Genomic DNA, 26,760 nt, shown 5'->3' with positions numbered 1-26,760 from the left:
TTTTAAAACAAATTTTCCCCAAAGGTCACAGAGTTGTAACCTTGGGCTCTGATACCAATTTGTCACGCTTCCACAAATAATTTTTTTTTTTATCTATTATAACATAGCAATATTAACTATTCTACATATGGTTAATACTTTCACATTCACCTAAGCATTATTACCATGACATATACATTGCTTAATATATAATTCTTATAATCACACAAGCATTACTACTTTGATATAATCATTGCTTAACATATATATTCCTATAGTCGCATACATCATTACCTTCTTCGTGATCATGACCTTAATGAATACAATCTAAATTATACATTAATCTTATGGAAATGAAAATGTCATAACCAACGAGGGCTATGGGATAAGTTATGCGTTGACTGTGCACATGTATCTTTATAATGTCACTGTTGATAATTGTATGTTTATTACATATCCCGAGAGATCGGGGTTGATCATCTGTCCGGCGATCATAATCTCGAACCAGGTGTAAGCATTCTCCATCGTCCATTTGGGGAGATGAAGGGAAGATGGCAAACTGCCATGTGCACCCTGTACATTAAAGTTTACGGCCCTGACTCCTCAGCCTTGTCACTTTTCGCGCCTGAAACTTCCAAGGTAAACCGGCAATCGAACGGTTGTCATTTCTTCCTGCAGATCAAGGGTTTACATCATGCCACGAACCGGTAATCATCTGGAGGGGTTTATATCTTGGTTTACACATCCGGGTCGCCATAACTCTCATTCCATTTTCTCCGCCTTGTCCCAGCTCTGTAGCTTGTTCCTCATGGTGCTCCGCTGCATCGACCTTTTTGCCTTTGGCATGCAGTTTCTGCCATTCTATTCGACTTCATCGCTGTTCGAAGGTAATGGTACTCAGGTTTACAAAACCCAGGTGCAGCTGGGATAAGGTTATTTGTTTTATTTCTCTGCTCTGGATTTCTTTAAGGTTTTACGCCAGGGTTGCATGGTGCTAAATCCATTACAGTTTCGTGCAGGTGTGGAACCTTTCACCGTAAGGAATAAGCGTTCCTCTTCCAGGTGCCTTGCACATCGACAGGTAAGCATCCAACCCTCTTTCCACAGCAATGCATACAGGGTTTTATATGGTCAAGGTCTGAGTTTCGTTCATTCACTTGGCAGGGGTTCTGGCAATGAATCTCGAGTCTGTCCCCTGCGCAAGCTCAGGGTCTCCTGAAGGCATTTAGTTTTTTTTTAGTTTTTGTTTAATGAAACCCTTTGCTAAGAAACCCGAGGATTGTATTACTGTGGCTTATATATGATACACAGTTACCGTCTCAGACTAAGTACTGGTATTCGTTTTTGGAACACAGACTATTGTTATTTCTTGAGCTCGGTCTCTGCTCGAATGGTTGATTTACTTGATGATGTTAATAGGTAGAACGATATTACGGTCGTCTGGTCATTTGTCTTCAATGGACTGTGCAATTTACTCTTAGATGTTTTAATATATATCCATGTCTTTTATTGAATGATTGTGTTTCTACCACAGTTCAGATGAGTAGACATATTGCCATTCGGCTCCGACTTGGTTACCTCTATTGGCTGAGCGTAAGCTCCCGCTGAACTGGTTACCATGTCAGGGTTTCACTGGCTATAACTACCTGAGGGAGCATGTAACCCTGGTTACCCTACTCTGCCCTCGACGTCCATTATTATGGTTTATGTTATAACAGCGATTGTATATGTTTTAGTTCAGCTTTCGCGTAGTATGAATATGGTAATATGAAACTGATGTAATGAGTTTTGATTTAAATATCCCTCTTTGAGGTTCTCCTCACGGCCATTGGCTAGGGTTTCTATGTTTAACATCTCTGTTTATTTTATGCATATATCGTGTTTTGTTACGGCTCGGCGGAATGGAGGGAAACTCCAGTTCGACATTGTAATATATATATATATATATATATATATATATATATATATATATATATATATATATATATATATATATATATATATATGCCTTAATGTTACAGATAGGCTACAGTCTTCAGTGCGGAACATATATGTACATTATATTTCTAATTTCGCTGTATAAAAGATTTCTGGGTTCGGTTCTTGAATGCATCTTTAGGGTTTATCCAACAGTCTTTATGGTTGAATATCTGCTGTCGTTAAATGATGAAACCTTTGAATTCGGTTTAATTTCTTATTTCAATAATGGTTGCAAGTTATTTTGAATGGAAATCGTTTCCTAATCGTAGGCCTGTTCGTGCATTCTCTGTTATAATACAGAAGATATTGTTTTTCCTCTTTTTCATTAACAAAGAACAGTTTATATCAGTCTCTGTCTAAATTATAGAAGTTACTTTTCCCTATCATTTCCTCTCAAGAAAAGAACAGTTATTCTAAATTCTATTTAAACCGCAACTACCAGTTTTCTTTCTTCTTTTCATTTAAAAAGAACAGTCAGAGGTTTTTCCTCAACACAGAATAATAAAAGAAGTATTTCAGTAGATGTATGCATTGTAAGCCATGCCTGCTTCTCTTCAAACCTACTTGTAAATGCTTGCCAAACCACCCGTCCGTAGGAAGACTTCTCCTTGACCTTCCAGCCCCAAGCACTTGCAGGTCCTACTCGACTGCAATAACACTGGTCTCGCCAGTAAACGCTATCTGATCCTAACCAGACATAGCGTGCACAGGAAATTATTTTCCTCTTATGCCATCTGATCCTAACCAGACATAGCATGAATGTTTTCTTCTTTTTCCTGCCATCTGATCCTAACCAGACTTGGCAATTCCCCTTTTTCCTCTGGGGTCTCAACTACCTCAAGGTAGTTAGGGTTTCATCATAACTGATTCCTCAGTTACTAACCAAGATTAATCATAAACTCAGTTCCAATAGTGCCAACACAATTGTTTTTCATTAACATAAAATTAATAACAAGAATATATATAATTTCAAATAAAGTCTCTGTTCAATAATTACTTTTATCATTTACCAACATTAACTTTTCACAGGGGATATTACACTTAGTGTAGTAGCAAAGTATACTTAGAAATTATAATTAAATACTTATTCCTGTCCATAAAGAATTCTTGGTCAAATTAGTAGCAAAACAGAGTTAGGATTAAGAATTTGTTCTCTTCAACAAAGAATTTTGGATCAGTGCATCAACTAAACACTTTGGGAATTAAAAAAAATATAGGGAATTGTAAGTTTTATATTAAAAAAAACACAGATATATTTAAATCACATTTTTGTTTTTAGTCTCATGATTTTTTTATGATATCGATTACCAAGTTGGAGTATAGTGATTACCTGGATTGCATTCCATTTCAAAACAAGGATCACTGGTGTGGAATTCAAATAGAGGGGCTCATTTTCCAGTCAAGCAGAAAAGGTTGGGCACTGCCACATATTGTCTAATAATTTTGGATAAGATAGGACACATAACAAATTGAAATTAAATGAAAACTATTATTTGTTATTTGTGATCAAATATTTTGTCTTATTTGTTAAAATACATGTAAATACTAATTTCCATGTATCTACCCAATTATCACTCTGGTAATAGTTTTGAAATTGTATATCCTGGCCATATTTGCAATTTTCTACTATATTACTAGGAATTAATGTGTTTTAGTTTCACATAGAGTGCCACATTTTTAATTCAATTATAAGTAATATCATAAGTAGGCTTCTATGCATCGTCTCTTTTGTATTCTCTATAGCTTGAAAAATTTTGTTTTTCAATACAAATATAGTTCATTGAATTTGAATGATCTTTTTTTTCTTGCAAATAGGATATTTGGAGGCCCTCTAAAGAACATTGATGGCACCTAGATCGAAACTTCCTGAATGGAAATATCTTGAAAGAAAAAATGATGGAAAAATTTATTGTAAGTTCTGCAATAATACTTGTGAGACATCAGTGACTCGAGCAAGAGATCATTTTCTTGGCATTGTGGGTGGAACTGGTGTAGGGGTGGAAGCATGTACTAAAATTGATCAAGATGTGAAGAAAAGTTTAAGTGAAGAAGTCAATGCTCATAAGCAAGGAAAATTAGTTCAAGAAGCAAGAAAAAAAGAACACAATATACACTCATGGGAAGAGAAAATGTTATTAATTCATCACCAACCTCTTTCCCATCATTTGTGGCATATACAACATCTTCTATGCCATATGGATGACAAAGAAAACCTACTTTACCAGATATTGATACAACACAACAAACATTGGAGAAAGCTTGGAAGCCATTGGAGCAAAATGAGGTAGATGATGCACTTTATGATTTTTTCATTTGTTGTAATATCTCTTTCAACACTATCAAAAGCCCATTATTTCATGATATGTTAAAAAAGATCGTCCATTTTTGTCCCTCATATGTTCTTCCAAGCTATGAAAGTCTTAGGACCAAAGGAATTGATAAGAGCAAACAGAGAATAGATGAAAGAGTTAAACCAATAAGGGATTCATGGGTTATTTCTAGATGTACTTTAATTAGTGATGGTTGGACTGATCACCAGTCTAGACCTCTTGTGAACACACTTGCTTGTTGTCTTCAGGGAGTGATCCATTTGTCTACTATTGATTGTATGGACAAAACAAAGCTTGTTGAATATTTATTTCAGATACTAAAGGACACCATAGTATCTATAGGAGAGGACAACATAGTCCAAGTTGTCACTGATAATGCATCCAATTGTGTTCGTGCTTGTGAGCTATTGATGGAGCATTTCCCTAAGATGTTTTGGACACCTTGTGCATCACATTGTATTGAGCTAGCCCTTCATGACATTGGTAAAATAGGTAGGGTGCAGGTAAAGATATCTCAAGCAAGCAAACTGGTCTCAAATTCATTCTTAACCACCGATTGAGTTTGAGTATATTTAGAAAATACAAAACCAGGAGACTACTGAGACCAGGTGACACTAGGTTTGCCACCCATTTTATTGCACTACAAAGGGTGGTAGATCAAAAGGTTGCATTAAGGTAATTTGTATGTAATGAAGAGTGGGCGAACTCTCCTTTGTCAAGGTCAGGAGTGGTAAACTAGTAGAGAAAACAATGTTCAATGAAATGTTTTGATCATGTGCAGAAAAAATCATCTCTATTTGTGATCCTATTGTACAAATATTGAGGATGGTGGATTTTAATGCTGCATGTATGGGTTTTGTATATGAGGGCATGGATAGGGTAAGAGAACACATATCATTGATGTGTAAGAATGATAGTTCAGTATATAATCCAATATGGAGAATTGTGGAAAAAAGGTGATGTATGTTGCATATGCCATTACATGCTACGGGGCTTTTTCTAGCACCTAATTACTTTCACATTCCTAAGGATAAAGATATCATGGAGGGATTTTATAATTGCATGGAGAGGATGTATCATAATCTTGAGATACAATATCAAATACGAATACAATCAATATCATATAGGCAAGGGACTGGTCATGCTTTCACTACAACTAGGGCACTACGAGATATGCACCATTCAAAGGTCACCCCCTCTCAATGGTGGTTTCTCCATGGATATGAGACACCTCCACTACAAACATTTGCACTCAGGGTGTTGAGTCAATTATGTAGGCATCATAATTATTTATACTTTGTATGTATATCTGCAAATTATTCCATGTAAATTATTAGACCAATATAATATTATTTTCATGTAAAAAAATAGGTCGTGCATCAGCATGTGAAAAGAGTTGGAGCACTCATGAGTTCATCCATAATAAGAAAAGAAACCATTTAGGAGCTAGCAAATTAGCAGATTTGGCTAGCATTCATTGCAATTTACACTTGCAGCTGAAATCTTTGAAGAGGAAGAAAACAACTTCAAATATAGTACGAGAGGTTCCCCCTATTTTTAATGCATATAATGCAACCTCACAAACACCAATTGTGGGATCGTATTCTATAGCCACACATCACATCAATGAGAATGATGTCTTACTCAGAGATATTCTAGATGAGAGTGCTAGTAGTGATAATTCCTCTTTCATGAGTGAATACACTGATGTGGATGAGGACAATGGAGATGAGATGACCTATACACCTTAAGATAATTTTGGCCCTTCATTTATGGTAATGATCATAAATTTTTTATTTCTATCAACATTTTGTATAAGCACATAAGTCTTAAACTATGTTTTAACTTTTTGACATTTTATGATTGAATTGTTCTAGTTTGACATATTATGATTCTTAGTTACTTTTATTGCATTGTTTTATAAGTTTTAAAGGTGTTTATTTTACAAGTAACATTGTTTTTTAACTATAATACAAAATGAGCATGAAGTAAATGATCTAAATTCATATTTGAATCTTAAATTGGATATCAAAGTTTGTAGATATCTACAAAAAGACCCTTTAGGAGTGGTATCAATGTTTGTAGATGACATGCACATTTTCAAATAGATATATTCAATGTTTTAGACATAAATTTCATGGTATTTAGAGATCACTTAAATCATATTTTTAATATTCAATATCTCAATTTTTACATTGAACTCTAGCTTTGTGTGTTGTCACTCATATTATTAGATTTTACTTTTACATATTTTTCTAGTATGCAATAATAATTAATTTGATGCATTTTGATCCTCATTATTTCTAAGCCGTTTTAGAGAGAAGAGGTCTATAACATTTTAAATATGAGAAATTAACATTGGAAATATGTAAACAGAAATATCCTTGTTCGGGAAAGATTTAATGAATTTTCATATAATGATTATTTTTTTTTTAAATTAAGTATTTGTTAGATGTATAATTTTCGAATCAATTTATGAGAGATTCTTCAACGTAAATCACATAGAATATCATTTGTCGACGTGTTTTGAACCAACTAGTGTGGTTCATCGTCAGGACAAGTTGAAGAAATAGATCTAGCTATGCAATTTAAATAGTATGAGCAGAGACCCCCAACGGCTAATTTTGACTATGGGACCAGAGTTAAAAAGTCAAAATAATATAGTTATATTCGATGACCATTCTTTTAAAATATATAAAATTTTTATATAAATAAAATAATTAAGTAGGTGTTAATGTTACTAGTTAGTCAAAAGTTTAATAAAAATATAAGTTATCAGAAATATTATAATACAATATACATAGGGTATAGAATAATAGTTAGTGAGAATAAAATAAAAAGGAAAAAATAATAGAAATATAAATAAACCAAGCTAGTAAAGGTAAAAGTTAGTTGAAAAGACAAATTAATCAAAATAAAAGAGGAAAAACAAATACATAAAAATAAAAATAAAAACAACAAAATAAAGCTAATAAAAGTACAAGTTAGTTTGAAAATTAAAAATAAATAAATAAATAAAACTAGAACTTAGAAAAACTCAGAAGGAGGTTACTCAAGGTTAGTTTAAAAATAAAATAAAAATAAAAATACATAAAAATAAACAAATAAAAATAATAATAATAATAAAATAATAAAAATAAAAACATATAAAAGAGAACAGAGCTAAGGTAAAAGATAGTTGAAAAAGGAATAAAAATAATAAATAGAACTGGAAAAAAAATAAAAATAAATAAATAAAATTAATTAATTAATTAAGTAAAATAAATAAATAAATAAATAAAAATAAATAAATAAAAATAAAATAAATGGAAAAATAAAATCAAATAAAAATAAATAAATAAATAATTAATTAATTAAATTAATTAAAATAAATAAATAAACAAAATAAATAAAAATAAATTAAATTAAAAAATAAAGTAAAATAAAAATAAAATAAATAAACTAATTAATTAAAAATAAATAAATGAATAAATAATAATAATAATAATAATAAGTATATATAAATAAGAAATAAAAATAAAATAGAGGGAACGACAAAAAATACAAAAGGGGGAGGGACAGAGCAAAATGGATCAACCCTAGGAGGAAGGAAGGCTTCAGGGGGAACACAAAAAATGGATCAACCCTAGGAGGAAGGAAGGCTTCGGGGGGAACACAAAAAGCGAGCACAAAGCTAAAAGGGGGGAAGGAGAAAGACTAAGACAAAAGGGCAGGGATCCAACAGCTACTGATTTTCCAGCCGTCATTTCTATTGAGATTATTAGGCCTTCTTTCAATCTCAATAGCTTCCCTGAATTTACGATGATGGAAATGAGCAACCTTAGCAACAACGTTGGCCTCCTCAATACAAACATGATGTTTGGTCTTTTAGATTATTAGGCCTTCTTTCAATCTCAATAGCTTCCCTAAATTTACGATGATGGAAATGAGCAACCTTAGCAACAACCTTGGCCTCCTCAATACAAACATGATGCTTGGTCTTTTCCACATGCTCTGCTAATGCTGAAGACTTGGTTCTCCCATGTCTTAGGTCAGCTGCATGTTCGCTTATCCTCTGATGGATGGAGCGTCCTGTTTCCCGGATATAGGGGGTTCCAAAAGAACAAGGGATCAAGTAAACACCCTTCATGTCCATAGGGTCAACAGGATCTTTCACCGATCGAAGGGATTTACGAATGTCAAATTTTTTCCATATTAAATTTTATAGGATCAAATTTTTTCCGTATCCAATAAATTCAAATTCGAATTTAGTAAGCATAGTTTAAACTTATTGGAATAGTCTAACTATTGCACCTTTCACCCTTTGGTTTTTGTGCCCTCCCCTCGCTGACTAACTTACTCCGACAACTTTGAATTTCTCCTTGACGCTCGCTGTCTGTCTCGTTGAGGTGTCGGGTCCCACCGTTTGTCAACGTCTGTTGTTTGACACCCATCCACCATCATCCATGCCATGGATCCATTGAATTCAACATCATTTAGTTAAATTTGAAATTTGAATCCCGTCATTCTTGCTACATCATCTCGTATGTTCCATGTCAAGGTTATGGTTGCAGGTGTTCTGTATGGTTTTGGAAAAAGTGGTTTTGGTTTCAGATCAGATCTGGGCACTCAGGCTATGTAGGCTTTCTTTACAACATTATAACCGATTTATACCATATTTTATGATACGAACTCTTCTTTCAAAATCAGGGCTAAATCTGAGAAATGAACTAGAATTTAGCAATAGGGTTACTGATTCCAATATATTTTTCTTGGTTCCATTGCAGGCGAGGATACAACGTTGTAGCAGCCAATGTATATTTCTCAGCGGGATCAATTTGGGCAGACCCAAAACAAACAAATGATAAAGCTGCTGCATGTTGCAGGTTATACATAGACGTCTTGGATGCCAGATCCTGTAACCAGTTACTATATGCCGGAAGACCATTTTGGTGAACTCACTGAAGTTGGGGAACATAGATTGAATGTTAAGGCCCATTCAACTACTCAAAGGGAAGCAAATTGACTATGTTCAAATCATATGAATTAAATAGAATTTCCTCATTTTATTTAAATATGAATTTCCTCATTCATATGAATTAAATAGAATTGAGTTCTAATTTGTATATGGTGAGGTAATTTTTTTTAATTCAATGGGTTTGTATAAATTAAACCATTCAAGTACGAGACACAAGACATTTACTGTGTTATATTCTATGTAAATGAGCAATAGAAATCAATTATGTGCTGTGCTTAGCTTTTTATTCGCATTAGAATGGATTTTTTTTTCTTCCTTATGTGTATTTCATTCCATATGCGCTTGGCTTTCTATTTGTATTCCATTTTTTCCTGATGGAAATTTCATTTCATTTTATTGAACAACCGGTTGTTTCAATAAGTATATTAGGAATTAGAAATTTATTTCATGGAACATTGGTTTTTTTAATAAATATATTAGGAATTAGAAATCTATGTTTAATTTATCATTGCATAATGAGGATTCTTGTTGAGCAAAGACATTTTCAAGAAACCTTGACTTCAGTATGAACAAATGTTGTTATTCAGAGAGTTTGACTATTCAACTTAAGAAGTTTGTTGGAGGACCCACCATACTATTGTTGAGAGAATTGTTGCAATTGTTGAAACTGCATTGGGGCTACTCCATGTTGTAGTGGTGAGAACTCTCTTCTACTTTGTCACAACCTTTGTTTGTTGTTGAAACTACTTTTAGGCTACTCAATAGTAACAACTCTCTTGTACTTTGTGGTAACTCCTCTATAGTTTGTTTTAGAGTTGTTGCTAGAACAGAATATTGTATACTACTATTAATATTTATAGAAACTATTTATAATACATGTATAAAAGCTCCTTTTAATTCTTTTAATATAAAATATGTATGAACTTTTATGAATACTTTCAAAAATGTTATCATATTTTATAATGCAACAATTTTATGATATTTATCATTAACTTTATTTTTCATCATTGAAATAAAAGACAACATGAAAGTTTTATTAGTATTTTTTTTACTTCTTATTAGAATTTTAATCATAATAAAAATTTTACTTATTAAAAAATTTGTGCTAAAATAAATTTAGAATTTTTAAATTTTTTCATTAATAAACTATTGAAATTATTAATTGGCTTCTTCATAAGATTATTATCTCTATATTTTATTCTTTGTACAATTAGTTCTATGCATAACTGATGTCTATTAGGTGCAATGAGGGGCCCATAACACACACTAATTATGCATGGAAGGGTAAACATATTTCACATTGAATTCTTTTGGCTCCAACACACATTCCTCCATGATAATATTTCCAAATGGTTCCAAGAATCCCCATTAGGCATTGACACAATTATGTGTCACTTTTACAACCAATTAAGATACCTCTAAGCTTTCTTGAAATAGTGGAATAAGCAAGAATTTGGGGAGATTTTATCCATCACTTTTACAACCAATTAAGATACCTCAAAGCTTTCTTGAAATAGTGGAATAAACAAGAATTTGGGGTTGTTTTTATTTAAGAAATATTTCACAACACAAATGGAACATATTCAACAAAGAATACTTCCCAAAAGGAGAATGATTGAATATTGAATAAGGAACGAAGAATATTGAAAATTTTATTTTCTTTGGCTTCTAATAATAACAAATTTGATCATAACCTTAGTATATCTTATTAATATATGATCACATCTAAAAATAAGAAGACAATAAAAGTTTTGTTTTCTTTTTTTTAACATTTCCACATTTCGTGTGCAAAATGTAAAATGTAAAGAGTCTAGTTTTTCTTTCTCCCCGTGAGAATGTATTGTTGTATCTAGTGCAAAGTGCATAGGCTAGATCTCAAGTTGTTTTTCCCTTAAATCTATTATTTTTCCCTTATCTAAAATTTCATTCTGCATTATACACATAGGATGGGCATTGTAGAGAGTCTTCTTTCTTTTCTTCCCATGACCAGAGTACCGACATTTTTGAGGAGCCACATCTAGTGTTGAGTGTGAAATCAAATTTCCAAGCTAGAACGTCATTATTAGCATTTATCAATATTGTATTCATCAATACCTTTATAAATTACCATTTTGTATAATTAACCATACAATTTTTCCCTTAAAATTATATTAATTATTGTATTATGCGTACATTGAGTTAAATTCACCCGTTACTAGTTTAATATGAGACATTAATTATTGAACTGTACCACTTACAACGTTTAATTGACACATTATGGTAACCTTATAGAACCAATGGGAAATTTCTAGAGTCTCTAAGGATTTATGCCACTTGGTGGCTTAATTCCACTTCTAAAGATGTAGAGAAAATCTAGAGTGCATGTTAGCTAGGGTTTGATGAGTTGGGATGGGAGTAGTTACCTAGTAGCCACCCTACCCTAATACCCTACTGCTCATTCCATCCCTACGTTTCTATGAATTCACATTTGCAACCCTCATGAAGGAAAACTCATCGGTGACAAACCTTTGATGGTTTCATGTTTTGCCAAGTATCAATTTCTCTCGAGCTATTTTACTGTGTTTCTTTATTCTTCTTTCCTCTGTTGTATATAGTGGATACCCTTTTTAATGCTATTTAAAGGTCTATTTCTCAAGTTGGGTCAGCCTCCCTCACTCCCGGGGTGATAATTCTCTGTACATACTAAACTAGGCCTTAGCAAGGTGAGATAGTCTCATTTTGGAACTATTTTGCCTTCAATTCTTAGCTCATTCTCAGTAATAACTGTACATTGATTGTTAGGTGGATAGATGACTAGGAATAATAGCAGTTTCTCAGGTAAATATTTATCATTCATACCCTTAATTTTCCCTTAAGCATTTTCCTCCACATGGAACATATTTACTAATTTTGATCTTTTTATATGTGGTTGTAGGTATGACGTTCACTAATTCTTCTTCCCAACACTACGCTTGACCTTTATCTAAAATTTCCAGGTTCTTTCTTAACAGTGGCTTGCATGTGTCTTGGTTGTCGACTTGCTTACAGGTTTCCTAAATCCTTCTCTCTGTGAGGGTTTCTATGCCATTGTCAGCATATTGTCTTTTCTCTCAGTTATTAGGAATTTAGTCTTCCTGCAAGAATGTTTTTAAGGCATTGGGATCCTAAGATCGATGGGCTTGACCTTGGCCCTTCTTAAGAATTAACTTGTAATAACATCTTGCTCTGTCACAAATATTTATGGCATGTAAGCCCTTGTATTGTTAATTGTTAGTTTGTATAGTGAAGTTATAAATTTTACATGGGAAAGATGTTACTGTTGCCACATGCAGCCCCCAGTTCTTGAAAAGAACCAATATGACTACTATATATTTTCCTCCAAATTATATTCAATTGAAAGGTCGACATATGATTAGGAGTGCATATGTTTGGACATTTCAGTTCATTTATTTTATACTCTTTTGTAATTTAATGATGTTTTCGGGTTTTCCCTTTGGTTACTTAAGAGACTTCCTTAGTTATGTTTTCCACTTTGTCATCATAATAACCATATAGACTTGTTATATGCATACTAGGTTTGGTGTATTTGCTAAGCAGGATTCTGAAGACTTATACTTGCGAACTTTGGTATTTTCATGCAATATTTTGTTGTTTCAATTCGATTTCTAGTTTTCCAAGATGTACATTATTTTATATCTTAGCTACAATCTCGGCAAATTTGTTGGAAAGGTGGAGGATACAAAGCATGAATTCACACATAAAACATGAGTTGTTTCTCTTCTATTGATCACACAAACCATGATGTTTACATTGAACCCGATGAAGGGTATCTATCCTTTTCCAACTACTGACTTTCCTAAAATATCTTGACATGCAACCACATGAAACCACACACTAAAATTAGTTGATCACTTAACTCGACTTGACTCAACACCCAAACACTCAGTTAAATGACTCTTTATGTTTAGCCAACTCCTCATGCAGGAGTCATTATCTTATTTTAACACTCCCCCTTAATTATGACTACTAAACTAAAACATGACTCATGACAACTCAAAAATGCTTGCTGGTCATATTTGAGAGTACTTACTCAAGTTGAAGAAATGCTAATAACATGTGTAAATCCTATTTTCCAAGTGACACATGCTTGAGGTGGGAAACATTAATATAGTAGACACACAATTAGCTTTCCACAAGATATTTTGTGATAGCACAACGTCTTCCCTGACATGTTGAAGATCTTGACTTCTTAATTGTGAGGAGACCTATTGCTCAGTCTAAATATTATGAATGTTAAATGTTAAATATCTCAAGAGATGGTTGCATTTCCTTTTAAAATCCAATATGATTAATATTATCGAGATGTTGTAATTGACTATGACTTAGTCAATGCTCTCCCAGAAAGATCAACAAATATCTCTTCCAAGTTTAGATTTGTTGATTGTGATGTTGAAGAATCTTACATAAATGCAACTAATAATGAGGGCTTTCCTACTAAGTGGTTGCACGCTTATCCTTCTTCTTTTGTTTCCTGCTTACCTAATGAATTGAGAGAAGTGGAATAAATTAGAGCATTTCTTGATAATGTTGATTCTTCAGCTGTTTAACCAATGGATTGGCTACATATTAGAACATCTCAAATTAATGAATATAATATAGGGGGTTTATTAGATATGGAATTCCCCACATTGTTTCCCATTGGTTATGTTGATTGGTTGCAGCCACATATTTGTAGTGTTGGACATCATGGTTATGCATTGCATCTTCTTAGATACTATTATCAGATATTTGAAATCCATCCTCACTTTCAATATTACTTATTGAACAGGCTAATGTGACATCATAGCCAAGAAACTATTGTAGTTTTTTTAAAGAAAAATCTAGATGATAACTCACCTACAACAATTGAAGAGTTGCATCACCAAATTTATGAATTACTTGATAATAAGTTGGTTGAGCATCTTATGCAGTTTGTTTCTTCTCTTAGAGATAGAAGGGCATACTTGACAAATTGTCGAGATGAATTTATTGACATGATTACTCAGTTGGGTTGTCCGTCATTATTTTTTACTTTGAGTGCAACTAACATAAAGTGGCCATAGTTGCATAACCTCATGCCCATGAATTCACATTCTTGTGATTTATATGAACATCATTCAAAAATTGGGAATGCTATCTAGTACCCTCATATTGTTGCCATTTTTATGCACCATAGATTCAATATCTTTTTAGAGGAAGTTATCAAAAAATATTTTAAAGCTAAAGACTTTTGGTGCAGGTTTGTATTGTTGAATTTATGTTATATACTTTCTCATCTATTTCTTATGATTCTATTTATATTGTCTGTATTAACCATATCTTCATTTTCATCAGATATGAGTGGAAACATAGAGTTTCATTGCACATCCATGGTTTACTATGGTTGCAAGGTGCTCTGGACATAGAAAGACTGTATTGGTAAAACACTTCTAATGTACATGTTGCAAAGAGATTCTTTGTCAAGTATATAACAACATGGAATCCATGTGACCTACATCATCGCAACATAATGGTTCCATGAAGCCTCAATGATGAAACTTTCCTATTGAATATTGATCATATTTTCTCTTGCAATCCTCATTATTATTATGAAGAATTGTTAAACCATGTCCAAAGGCACACAAAGTGTAGTGTAGATTCTTGTTTGCAAAAAAAGGGTACTATTCTCACATGTCGTTACAATGCTCCATGGTATCTTTGTGATGAATCAAGATTATTCATGGATGATGAAGGAAGAAAGAAATATGAGTCAACAATAAATGATGACAGACTCAATGTACATAACATTGACTAACTTACACTGTGGCATGAAAATGTTGGTTGTTGACTAGTTCTTTCTTGGTATGTTGTCTTGAAATACATAGCTAAGTATACATCCAATACAGAAGAAATGTATGAAATTTATCATCATATGTTAACTATAATTTCAAATTTTATTGGCTTTTAGGATCATTCATTGTGGGCATGCAGAAGGTTCCTTGCGAAAACACTTATTGACTATGAAATTAGAGCACAAGAAACATGCCTTATATTTATTAAGCTACCTCTTGTTGTTTGTAATCAGAAACTTGTGTCCTTACATTTTCGAGGAAATTTTTTCAAGAAAATATCAAGGGGTGGCCTACAATGTTCATCTGAGAATACTTTTTTTCAACATGATGAGAAGAGACATTTTTTCCTTGAACATTTATCTATGATAGAAACAACAAGATCTTGGACCTTTTATAGTAAATGTAAATAATATCCATGGAATACTATAGATGTTCATGCTACTGTTCGAGTTTGGCCAAAGTTTTATTCTATTCCTTGTGAGGCTTCAAATGAATTTAAAACCTTTGTCTAGACATAATTTCTCTTGTACAAGCCATTTTGTCGCATTCCCTTAGATATTTGTCTTTCAGGTGAAATCATTATTGTAAATTGAAGGATTTTTTGATATTGACCATGGCATGTTGATTGAAATCCATCAATTCTAGATAATATTGAAGATGAATATGGTTATTCCGTTGATCAGGAAATGAATCTTGAAGATGATGTTAAGGAATGGTAGCTTTTGTCTCGCTTGGTTCTGCCAAATGATGTGATTTTTTTTAATCTTCACACTCTTGGTCGAAGGGACTTTGATATTTTCTTTAACTGGACAAGTATAATTATTTCTAATGATGTTGTGGAAGAAAATATTAATTTTATAAGCAATGTTCGATTAATGGGTGATATTGTTGACCTTTCTAATAGAACATTTTCATCTCTAGATTCATTGGAAGAAAAACAACAACCTGATTTTCAAATCATTTTACAACAGTTTGTTGAATATGAGAGTCGTGAACCTCTTCTTATGATTGTTTAGGGAACTACATGCACTAAGAAGACTTTATTTATCCATTGTATTTCTAATGCTCTTTATAATTCTTCAAGTAATGGAATAATTCCTTTGCTTCTTCTTTCCAAAATAGGAATAGTTTCTTTTAATATACATGCAAAAACAATGCAATCAACCCTAGAAATTCCAACTAAATATATGCAATCGCTACAGGGAAATCACTTGTAGTATTCCAAGAAAAGATGAGGCATATTTTATATGTATAGATTGATGAAATTAGCTTTTGGGATCAAGGTTATTCATATAGATATATTCTAAACTACAAGAAGCATTTCCAAAGAAAAGGAATTATCCTTTTGGTGGTAGATCCATCATTCTTGTGGGTGCACTTGGTCAACTACATCCTGTGAGAGATAATCCTTTGTATCTAGGTAATACAACAAGGAAAGTCTTGCGTAAAAAATTCAAAATTGTTGTCAATATTAACAAAATCTTTTTCCAACAAAGGAATAATGACAAACAATATTGTTTTGGTAGAGTCTTGAATAACATAAAAAATTCAAAACCTATTCTTGATTTGGGAGTTTCTTATGTCAGGGGATGATATGAGATTTCATCCTAGAGAAAGGGATTTATTTCATTCAACAATTCACATGTTTCCACCAAATAATTTGGTCTCCTTCCATAACAAGCATATGTTAAAATCATTAATTTCTCCAATTGCACGAGGTAGTTCTTAGCATTCAAGATGTACATAAATCATTGGTGCATATGATAATTAATTGGACCATGAGGTTTTCGTGTGTGGTGGTCAATGTGTCATGTTGACATGTAACTTGTGGGTTGAAGTTGGCTTATTCAATAGTGCACTTAGTTATGTGAAGGATATATTATACACACCTACCTCTAAGCTAGCTCAGATTCCAATGTTCACAATTGTTATTTTTCATAAGTATGTTGGTGTTCCATTGATGCCAACAATCCAAACATTGTACCTATCACACTAGTGATAAGAGAAAAATAAAAAAATTCTTCTGAAGATGGCATGGGATCTTACAATCCACATGTCACAAGGGTTGATTTTAGAACATGAAATAATTGATATTAGGAATAAAGAGCAACAAGGCCTAACCTTCACACCCATATCAAGAGTGAAATCAATAAATGGTTTGTGCATTTCACTGCCTTTCTCTTTTCAATGTTATGCAAAGATGAAAGATAGTGCATATGTTACAATTAGGAAGAAATAAAAGGAGTGATTGATGGGGCCATATCACGTTGACATGCAACTGATAATATTCTCAACTCTATATAAAATATTTGTCCAATTGATTTTCTTTATCTATTTATTTACTTTTAACATAATAAGGATTTTCATATATTCCTCATATGAAAACATTCATCGTATTCATATTAATATTTGAGAAATTTTTTGTACATCATTTTTCATGTTATTAAATTCACTTTTTTTGAAGTGGCTATTGTTCTTCCATTTAGAAAAAACCATTGAGTTAGAAAACTCAATCTATTAGTAACATAGAGCATGTCATAATCACATGTTGAATGCTATTTGTAAGACATGTATGTTCAATTGTATGTAAAATGCTACCAATCAATATTATTCCTGTAACATTTGCACAATTTTATATATGAAATATAATGATTGTATTAAATGAAGTTATAAATGGGATTTACTTTTTATTTTTTAATTTTTTAGTGAAATTGTTATTGATTGATAATATTTGGTTTAATATGAGGGTTTATAATATTGGGTTTAATATTTCTTAAACCCTATATTACTTTTATTAATGTTTCTCGGCTCATTTATTCATTTTTATTGGTATAACTTTCAATAATTTCAATAGATTTCAACAAGTTATTCATTGTATTTCTCAGTAATTTCAATAGATTTGTCATCAATGTGATTGAATTTTGGAATAATTTTTTGAATGTGATTACATATTTCATCTTTAATTTGGAAATTGAATTTTATCATGTAAATATATAAATATTTTTCCAAATAAAGTTCTTATTTTGCTTCTAACCTTTCAAATATAAATTTTATGCCTTTCATGTGGTTATGTTAAAATCTAAATATGGATGCTCTTGATATGTCTATGGTTTTGTTTCTATAACTTCCAGTGCTATCAATTCAATTATATTAATTCTTCTTTCTTACAGCGTTTTGTTACAATTATATTAAACTTATGTTTATATAATAATAAATTTTTCTTTTGTGTTATTTGTTTCAACTACTCTACATCCATATGAACTCCATGTCTATCAAGTGTCGAGGAGGATCATACCTCTGAAGGTCTTGAATGATACCTCAGATGCATTCTCTAATAATTACATAAGATAGCTCACTAAGTTATTTGAGTTGTATTCATACCTGAATTATACTTCTTTCCAATTTCATATATATATATATATATATAGTTTTATTTATTTTGTTTCTCATTGTCATACAAATATGAACAATGAAGATGTTCGATCTTTTCCATCAATATGGTTTCATTTTGGAAAATGTTGTTTAGTGTTCAACATGTAATTAGGTATTCAAATTTCATTTTGGAAATTCAATTTTGTGATGTGAAGACATAAATATTTTTGGAAATAAAATTCTCATTTTGTTTTTAACGTTTGTACTATTGATTGTTTCCCTTTCATATGGTTCCATTAATATTCAAATATGAATGCCATTCATATTTATATGGTTGTCATTTTATTGACTTCCAATGTTGTGGATTGAATTCTATTTATTTTTCCATCTTACAACCTCATGTTTTAATTACATTAATTTTTTTTTCTTTTTTTTTTTTAATTCGATATGTCTTATATCATATTTGTATTATGAATGCAAACATGGAAAGAGACCATATTTAAATATCTTGATAGATATAGAAGATGCATTTATATTATTTAATAATTGTATTGAATCTATGATTGCATATTTTACATTGAAGTTATCATAGTAATGACATATAACTATTTGATAGAAAGAAAAAAAATAAAAAAATAAAAAAATCATCCTCACATGGTGACAATGACAATTTAAAAATGTTTATTGAAAACAATATAATATTAATAAACTTCAATAATAATATTGTGACATCAAAATGGTACATGAATCCATGCAACGTTGCAATCTGTCAGTGTTTTTTAGAATGTTATATTAGATTGCAATTTATCCAATTTAGTTATTTTGGTTTTTAATATTAATCTATTGGGTTATAATATTAATTCTAAGGGTTTATAATGTTGGGTTTTATGATGTTATGGTTTTTAATATTCAATTTAATAAGAGGGTTTAATATCATGATGCTAGAATGATACAAAAATGTGTCCAATGTCACATTGTGACAAACATTGTCTCAATGTGACAATGAATCTCGCAATGATTGTCACAATCTTATATTACATTGCAATTTATTTAGCGTCGCAATGCGACATTACAAAATTGGGGTTTAATATTAGAGTTTATAATATTAGGATTTCTAATATTAGGTTTATTATATTGGGGTTTATAATATTATGGCTTAATATTGGGTTTATAATATTGAGTTAATATTAGGATTTAATATTGGGTTTTATAATCTTAGTGTTTATAATATTAGTGCAAGGGTTTATGATATTAATCTTAGAATTTTTAATGTTTATTTTATGGTTTATAATATTTATCGTAGTGTTTATAAATTAATCCCGAGGATTATAATATTAATCCTAGGGTTTATATGTTGGGTTTTATGATGATAGGATTTATAACATTTGGTTTAATATTAGGGATCAATATTGTGATATTGGAAGGGTAAGGAAATATTTCCAATGTCACAGTGTGACAAGCACCATCGCAATGCGACATGTGTCACAATCATTGTAACAATGTTACATTACATTGAAATTTATTTAATGTCACGTTGAGTCATTGAATACATTAGGGTTTAATAATCTAGTTTATTAATCCTAACATTTAATATTAATCCTAGGGTTTATAATATTAATCCTAATGTTTAATAAGATTAATCCCTTGGGCTTATAATATTAATAAATGCTTGGGTTTATAGTATTAATCCCTTGGGTTTATTAGTCTCTTGGGTTTATGATATTATTAATCCCTTGGGTTTACAATTTTTTTTCTAAGTCAATATTCTATTAATGTCAGAAAAAGGAGTACATGGAGTCCATCCCAAAATAGGTGGTCTCACCCCAACCGAGTTTGTTGACCAAAAAGTTCACCAGATGAAAAAAATACAAAAAAGTAGCTAAGGACATCGTCCATAAACGGTTGGGCCAGAGGCACCAAAACACAACTAAAATGTAAAAAATACCAGAAATCATAGTAGTCGCCTGATGAAATGGATGTAGGGTTGTCTGAGGTTGTTCTAAGATGCAGAGGAGGGAGGAAGTCACACTGAACGTGTCCTCCGTAATGCGCCATCCATGTCTCCATCTTTTCTACTTTCTCTATGACTTGGTTTTGCCCCCGCCTGACCACAACCAATCTTTCCCAAAGTTGACTTTCAAACTAATTCAACCACTTAGAAGAGGTTGTTTCCACTGCATGCTCCTTGCATCGAACTCATTCTGCAACATCCATTCTGTCCAGCAAACTAGAAATGATAGTGTGGCAGTTCTATAGGCAGCAATTCTATAGAACCTACCCCTCCTAAGCCCAAGGTATTTCTAACCCACTCTTCACTCTACCGCCATGGGTGTCACCGCCCCTGCAAGTTTTCCCACGACCATGTGACCCTTCATCTCTATTCACCCCCAACTTGCCACCTTCGTGGCCTCCTCTCACACCTATATTGCCTTTCTGTGCATGCTCAGCCATTTTTCCACCATGATGGGGCATCACAATGACCAGAGCTTGGTCTGTCACCCCTTCAGAAGCAAGAACAGTAGGGGAGGAAGAGCAGCCACTTTGCATTGGTAGTTTCATAGCTTCCCACAGTGAAGGCACACCTTTAACAGGCACCAAACACCAGACTTTTCACCCGAAAGGACACTCCCTATGGACAGAAGGCCCGAGCAATGCCACCCATAATAACAAGAATTCACCAAGATGGCTTCTTCTACCCATGAAGGGACACCCCCACCAAATAATATTTACACCTCCACCTTCCAGAATACAACAAATAATGGAGTGCCACCTAGGGATAGGGGAGTTGTTTTCGTCTCGAGACAAATGCAGAACCGGCCACCACCTACCAAATTTGATAGCCAGAAACCATAGGTGAACCCACTAGGCCCCTTCACACCAGAAATCACTATTAGAGTAGGGGGAATTAGGCTTCCTCCTCTGGCTATGGGGTTTCCTTACCAAAGAGCTCACCACCCTGTAAGAATGAGGCATAACAAGTTACCACTAGACTGTAAGGAGTTTTTCTTTTGTGCCTAGTCTTTCCTTCCGCCACGAATAAATAGGATTTCTAGCCGCAAGGACCAAACAAGCCCACTACCCCTATACATTTCCATAGCGAGAAACCACACTCTATTTCCAATGAGCATTGACCTCTTGTGCTTCCTCCTCCTTCCCAACATCCACCATAACTCTCAAGATCATATCTGGGATGCAAAGACGAATTCTTGGTGCATTCATCACACATTGTCTTAACACTACGCCACCCCCACACACAAATATTGAATAATTTGTCACACAAACCACTGACATTAAGACAGTACCTCTCTCGGTGCATGCAAAGATGTGAAGGGACGGTTATCACTCCTTCGGATCTCCAAGGCTGAGGAAAAGTCCAGCTGAGGTAACCAGAGACCAACATTTTGACTTGGTAGCTAGCCCTACCAAGTGGGAGAGGGCTCTCTCCAAAGGATCATACCCAAGAGGGTTGGATGGATTAGGCTTTTAGGCTAAGTATAGTAGCTTAGGTTTTGTTTGATTTTATTTTATTGGGGTAGTCAATGGATGAGTGATTTAGGTCAGAGAGTGAACTAGGTTAGGGCTAAAGAGAATCAGAATTGCAGACATCTCATGGGGCAAGGTAGGAAATTTACTTTTAAACTTTGTATTATTGTGATGAAATGGTTTAGACTAATGAGATGCTAAAAAGAGCATGAAAAATCATGAATTATTTTTAAACTGAAGAAATTAAACAATCTATGATGACTTTCCCAAAACAGAGCATACAAGATGAATTATACTTATCACACCTCGAAAATCAAACATATTTATAGTGAAATGAATCATGAAGGGTACAAAACTTTCATAAATATGTACTTGAAGAGGAAACAATGTAAAAATACCATGCCATAGGAATCCCAACAAAATAGTTGCAACTCATCCAATATATTTCATGCCAACGTCTGAAACAATAGTACAACATCCAATTTAGTCCAACCTATAGAATGACTGAGAAATTACATAATATAGGCCTCAAACCAGCTCATCCTAGCCTCAGGGGTCGAATACATGAGAGGAGGAGCAGTTGCAACAAAGACTAAACTGATAGCTAGAGTGTAGGGTGGTCAAAGTGACTCATCCCTAACTTAAGCAAATTGATTCATTACAAGTCATGGAGGCCATTTACCTAATGTATTTACCCTAGGTAATAGTGAAAACATAAAAATTACATCATCCTTATCAATTACATCAACAAAAAACTAATTTCCCATAGGTTGAAATTAAGTTGGAGGGAAATAGTGAAAATATGTGCTCACTGTCAAACACGTAGCGCTAGTGTCAAACACGTAGTGCCATCTTCAAGCTCACTTTTACCTGCCTTTCTGATTTCCAAATCTAGCCCAAGATAGGTCATAGAAAATATTATCCTATCTAGTTTCCAAAAATTCCCTTGCTTTTCAAAATGGCCTTGATTTTTTCCTCCAAAATTCCATTCTCCCAAGACTACTCAAATGTGCAACGCCTTGTCTAGAAATGAGGCAAAAACACGATTTTTGGGTGGTTTTTTTCCTTTTTCACCCACCAGTTTTTATTTCCAGGGATGGAAACATGGTTTTCCTAGATGTCTTAGTCCTTCTGAGTCCAATGGTGGTGGTCGTTCCTCCAAAAAGTTCTTAGGGGCTGCGCCTTTGACCAAACTGCTGATATAAAAATTTCCTTAAAAATATAGGAAAAGCAAGATGACAAATATTGAGTAAAGGGTATTCAAAATTGTTCAAGAAGCTGATGTTTGAGGTGGCTAGGCATGGAGTGAAGCCTATGCAAGTATATCAAGCTTCTTCTTCTCCTCATGGTGAGTTAGGGCTTCAATTTTTTCCCTAACAACTTTGAGCTTTGCCCTTTCTATTTGGTGTCTTTGGCAATAATACTTTGCCATATTTCTCTGAATGTCAGCATCTCTTTTCAACTTGTCTAAGAGGCTTTCAAGATGGGTGTTCACCCTCTCAAGCCAATGCTCCCAGCTCTCATTTACCATTTTGGAAAATTACTCATTTAGGATGAGCTCATTAGCTAGTTCAGCCTCCTTTTGTTTTTATAGCTCCAAAGCTCTCTTTAGGCCTCTATTCCTTGGCCTTTTTCTTGGCATCTGTTCCTCTAGCTAGTCACTATATTATCAATGTGATTCATCAAGTAAGGCCTTAGCCTTTTCAGCCTCCCTCTTTTCCTTGATGAGCTGAATCCCCATGAGCTCATGTTTGGTCTCAAACTGCTTGTTTTCCTGCTCATAGTATGAAATGATGTATTTTTCCCTTTACAAATTGACATGGAGCTCTCCTATGAGTGCATTCTTCTCTTTGCTGAAAATGGATATGATTTCACTGTGATCGTTTTCACTTAGGTCAATTAAGTGAAAATCTTGCTCTGTCTCATGGAGGTCCTCCTACGGCTACTAGATCTCTGCCTTTGTCACCTTTTCCTTGCCTTTCTATACCTGCTTTAGTAATGAAGAAGTCAAGGCCCCTCCCACAATCTGTGGGTAAAACACTTGTCTATGCCCTCTCTGATAGGTATGTGTCAAGGTACCCAAACCAACCCCTTTAGTGTTGTTGATCTCACCATGTTCAATGTGCTCTTTCTCTCTGCCTTCATCTCTGCTAGGTGAACGAATAGGCTCATGAAATGGTGATGATGGAGGTTATGATGAGGCTAAATCATCAAATGAGGATGAATGATGTATGGGATAAGATAGAGGAATGGAGGTGGATTGATGAGATGATGAATGTGTTATGCTCTTAACCTGCAAAAAGATACCCAAATACAGAATATGCGAAGAAAGATACCCAGAACATAGAATAGTGAGAGACAACAACAAATATTTTATTATTCATAAAGCAATGTTCACTGGCCTCTTCGAGGGGGCAACCTCCAATAGAGCAGAGCTCGATACAAAAATAAAAAACAATGCTCCTCGCAGGGAGTCTCTATCCTTTATATATGACTCATACATGTAATACCAAGGATCAATACCATGGGTTTTATTAATACCATATATCTAATACTACGGCCCATTTGCAACTAACTATGGTCCCGTCATTAATTGCGGGTTAACCACTTACAATTATTAATATGGACTTTATTGACTCTTGACTATGACTCTATCCTATTACATAAATAAGGGGGTTAGGGTGGGACCCTAACATGCCCTCCCCCTTAAGACTAGCCTTGTCCTCAAGGCTGAAGCTGCAGAAACTGCTGAAGAATAGTGGCTGGTTCCCAAGTTGCATCTTCCGGAGAGGTGTCTTTCCACTTGACGAGGACTTCCCTAATCATGCGGCCCTGCAGGTGCCTGTCTCGTGTGTCTAGGACCTATTCAGGTTGGAGCCAGATTGACCCTTCTTCGTCCAATTTAGGTAGACTGGTTTGAATTCTACAATTGTTCCCAATCACTTTCTTGAGGCATGAGACATGGAAAACTGGATGGATTTTTGTAGTAGGTGGCAAAGCCAACTTGTAAGCCACTTCTCCAATGCGCTGAAGTACTTGATATGGTCCGTAGAATTTTGGAGATAGTTTCTGACAACCCTTGTCTTTAAGTGATGTTTGCCTATATGGTTGTAGCCTCAAAATGACCTGATCCCCTTCTTGAAATTGGCACTCTGAGCGATGCTGGTCTACCTGTTGCTTCATGTGGTTTTGAGCTTGATGAAGATTCTCTCTAAGATGGGCGAGCATGGTTGCACGGTGTTGTAGGAGTTGATCCACTGCTTGTACCTTTGAGCACCCCTTGATATAAGAAGTAGGGGAAGGAGGGAGTTGACCATATACTGCTTCATAGGGAGTCATTTTGGTGGTGGCATGATAGTTGGTGTTATACCACCATTCAGCCAAAGGTAACCACTATACCCAAAGATGTTGCTTTTCTGAAGTGAAACACCTAAGGTAGGTTTCCAGAAATTTGTTGACGGCTTCAGTTTGACCATCCGTTTATGGATGATAGGAAGTACTGAGTTTTAGTTGAGTGCCTTGTAGCCTGAAGAGTTTCTGCCAAAAATTACTGGTGAAGATCGGGTCACGATCGAACACAATAGAAGTGGGCATGCCATGTAATTTGAAGATCTGATCCATGAAAGATTGAGCGACCAAAGTCAGTGTAAACGGGTGGGGTAGGGCGTAGAAATGAGCATACTTCAAAAGTCTATCCACAACCACCATGATGACTGACTTGTTTCCTGACTTTGGAAGACCTGTAATGAAATCCATAGAAACCTCCATCCAAATTGATGCCGGGATGGGCAACAACATGGCTCAAACACTTAAGGTTCAAAAGGTGTCACCTGCAGAAATGGCCGAAAGAAGAAAGCAAGGATTATGTTACTACTGTGATGAAAAATACTCCCCAGGTCATAAATGCAGTACTGGGCTGCTAACACACGTTCCACGTTACGAGCTACCTTACAAGCCTTCGTCTATGTGGGAGGGTGGTGCAGTAAGATGTGGGCTTTTATGGCTTCTTTAAGACCGCTGATAAAAAATTCCGTGTAGAACACATCTGAGAGACCCCTAGTGCGGAAGGCTAAGGCTTCAAAGGCTGTAATATATTCATCCACGGTACCAGTCTCTCGGAGCTTAGTAAGACGACCCAAAAAAAAAGATTTTTGGTCAAAGCGTTCTGTAAGAGCTTTTTTTGAAGGAGTTCCAAGTCCTAAAAGGTCCATTGCAACGTTGATGCCATTCCCACCATTTCCACCTTTCATTGTCCAAGTACATGCTCCCCACCATAAGCTCAGTCTCATTATCTAAGATGTTATTCAGATTGAAATACTGCTCCATTTGTGCTATCCATGCTGCCGGGTGAGAACCATCAAATTTATGCATATCCAACTTGGGAGGTCGCAGACGGGATTGTTGGTGGGGGCCCCCGAGGGGAAGAGAGTGGCTAGACTCACCCTCACCATGTCCATTGCCAATATACGCCTCCTCATGGGCTTCCTCCTTGCCCGTCGGGATTATGCTATTTAGTTGGTCAAGCTGAATGTGGAGGGATTGCAAGGATTCTTCAAGTTTGTCCATCCTTTCATTGGCCATAGCTTGAGCTCTAGTTTCTACCATGCACCGACCTGATGTTCTTGAAAATTGGGACCGCCTAATTTTTTTTTTTCACTAAGAATTGAATGGTACCACCGTGCTCAGCTCGTCGTCCTGATTCTGATGGGCTAGATCACCAATAAGCGCTCCTTTTTTTTTTTTTTTTTTTATTTATTTTTATTTTATTTTATTTTATTTTTTTTAATATATATATTTTTTTCTCTAAAAA

This window comes from Pinus tabuliformis, chromosome X (assembly GCF_031772625.1).
Source record: "Pinus tabuliformis cultivar Carrire ecotype Pingquan chromosome X, CPIR1, whole genome shotgun sequence".
In the NCBI taxonomy this organism is placed as follows: Eukaryota; Viridiplantae; Streptophyta; class Pinopsida; order Pinales; family Pinaceae; genus Pinus; species Pinus tabuliformis.
Note: the sequence above shows the minus strand (reverse complement) of the source record.